This window comes from Pipistrellus kuhlii, unplaced genomic scaffold, assembly GCF_014108245.1.
Source record: "Pipistrellus kuhlii isolate mPipKuh1 unplaced genomic scaffold, mPipKuh1.p scaffold_m20_p_14, whole genome shotgun sequence".
Classification (NCBI taxonomy): Eukaryota; Metazoa; Chordata; class Mammalia; order Chiroptera; family Vespertilionidae; genus Pipistrellus; species Pipistrellus kuhlii.
Genome location: NW_023425449.1, coordinates 1,082,608 through 1,085,288, shown reverse-complemented (window position 1 = coordinate 1,085,288; position 2,681 = coordinate 1,082,608).

Sequence of the window (2,681 nt, the reverse complement as noted above, 5' to 3'; positions counted from 1 at the left end):
CGCTCCGGCGGGAGGCCGCGGGGGGCGGGGGCCGGGCTACGCGGAGGCCCGGCCTCCTCCCCTCCTCCCGCCCGCCCCCCGCGGCCTCCGGGCCGCCACCCCCCTGGTCCCCGGCCAGCTGGCCAGGCGGCGCTCCCGCTGCAGACCGAGCCGCGCGGGGCGCAGGCGGGGCGGGCGGGCGGGCGGGGGCCTAGGTGTCCGGGAGGAGGGGAGGAGGGAGGAGGGAGGCGAGGGCGGAGCCAGCAGCAGGTCTCGGCGCGGAGGCTGGGCAGGCAGGGCGGCTGCCAGCCCTGGGCTCCCTGCGGAGAGTTTGGGGACCGGGGCGGGCAGGAGGGGGCTCAGCCCCAGACCACACCCCGGCGGCCGGAGGGAGAGGAGGCCCCGGCCGGAGCGGGCACCGGGAGCGGCAGCGCGGTCCCCGGGGCTGGCCACCTGCGCCGCCTCCCGGCGTGCGGGTCCCCGGGTCGCCTCGGCCCCCCAGCGCCCCAGACGCGGCCCGGGACCTGCCGACCTGAGCCGTTACCGGGAGCGCCGAGGTTGGCAGGGGTTGCCATCCTGGGGGTCCGGGCCGCTCCCTCTTCCCTCCCCGTGGCTTTTCCCAGAAACGCTCCCCGGCTCCCCGAGCCCCAGGCCCTCTCCCGCCGCCCGGGCCGAGCGCCCCCTCCGCGGGCGCACCGACTCCGGTGTCCGGGGCCGCCCGCCGGGCTCCCTCCCCTCCATGTCGGCCTCCTCTGCCCTCCTCCCTCCGCTCCCTCCGGCGTCGGCGGCGTCCTCTCACCACGGCCCCTGACCTCTTGGAGCTCGAACCGGGCCGGTTGGAGCCGCGGAGACACCCCACCGCGGCCCCCGCCTCTGGGCCAGGCCGGCCGGCCCAGGAGGGCGGAGACCTGGGGAGAGGCGCCCCGGCGGCGGGCTCAGCGGGGCAGAGGCGGGCTGGGTGCGGAGGCCGCCGGGGGTCACATCCGCCTCGCGCACCGCGGGGACCCTCGGCTCCCGGGGCTCCCGCTCCCCGCGCGGCCCAGGGGCTCGCGGTGCGTGCGCCCCGCCGCCGGGGCGGAGCCGCGCTGTGCGGCCGCGGGGTCCGGGGCCGGGCTGCCTGGGGTGGGGAGGAAGGGGCGCCAGTCCCGCCCGAGGCGCCCCCTAGGACTCATTTTGGAAGCCGGGCCCTGCGCTCGGCGGTGGGGCGGCCGCCGGTGAGTCACCGCGGGCGGCGACCAGGACTCGCGGCAGCTGGCGCCGCCGCGCTGCGCGGCGGCCCGGCCCGCGGAACCCCAGCCGGGCCCACGGGACCCCAGCCGCCGCCCACGGAACCCCAGCCGGGCCCACGGAACCCCAGCCGGGCCCACGGGACCCCAGCCGGGCCCACGGAACCCCCCACGGGACCCCAGCCGCCGCCCACCGCTGTCGGGCCCCCCGCCGTCCCGGAGCGCGGGCGCCGGGGCGCCGCCAGGGGGCACTGGACTCCGACCACGGTCCGCCCGGGAGCGGCCTGGGGGGTGGGGGGGCCGTCCAGGGCCGGCGGGCAGGTGCGGGAGCAGGTGCGGGAAAGCCTTTCACTGGGTTCGCAGACTGCCTTTCGGGAAAAGAGTCGCCTCGTGCCGTCCTGGAAGGGCCCCGGGAGATAAGCTAGTCCCAGCCGCCCTTTTACCGATGGGAGCACTTGGGCCCGCGGACCCCGCGCCCAGGGACAGGCCATCCGCCCAGCGCTCCTTCAAGGCCCTGCCGTCTGAGCCCAAGTTCACGTGCCTCGTGCCCACAGACCGCCCCAAAGCTGATCTCCCTTCCCCCCCCCCTCCAGAGACACAAGGCCGGAGCCGTTCCTCAGGGCAGAATCTGGGGGTCGGGGGGGGCGCGGAGAGGAGGGTGCCCTGGCCTGCCATCTGCCCCACCCCCTCTCCACACCCCACACTCCTCCTCCCATGGCCTTGACCTACAGGTAGAACGTGGGCTCCTCACCCCTCCCTTGCGCCCCAAGAGCCCTTCCCCAAGCAGTCTCAGCTGGCCTGCGGTGGCTGACAGTCCAGAAAGGTCAGGCTGGTCTGGAGGGGAGGGGGCAGGGACAGGGAGGGGCAATGGGGGGAGACACCTCGCACCTTCCCTTTGCCGCAGTAGTTCTGGAAACCCCAACTCCAGCCCCGCCTGGAAGGGGATTCTGAGCTCAGCGTGGCCAATCAGAGCCCAGGATGCCCCCTGCCACTGGTCCCAGGACACCTGGCTCCTTGGGCACGGCCCAGGCTTTGCAGACGTGGTGCAGACCCTGTGGTCACATGGCTTTGTGGCCTCGGCACCAGCTCCTGGGCCCACTCCTGGGAGCCACCTGCCCAGCCCGGGAGGCAGGAGAGCTGGGCTCCTCTTCCCTCAGGCCTCACACGAGCCCACGCAGCAGTCCTGCGGCCTCGGCTCCTGGCTGGGCCCCGCCTCCCGTGGCTCCCTCCGCCTGCAGCCAGAGCCCCTCTGAGCATGGACCCCCCTCCACGCCGAGGGCCCCGAGCGCCTCCCGGGCACCCTCAGCCCCCTCCCACCGTTAGCCAGGCCGTGCCCTCCTCCGCGGCCAGGCCGGCACCCCCGTGCCCGCACGCGCGTGGCCCGGCCTCGTTAGGGGAGAAGTGATTAGCGGGTCTCGGGTTGCTGAGTGGGTCTGACCGTGCCTGCTCCATAAATAGCTCGTCACGTCCCGGAGC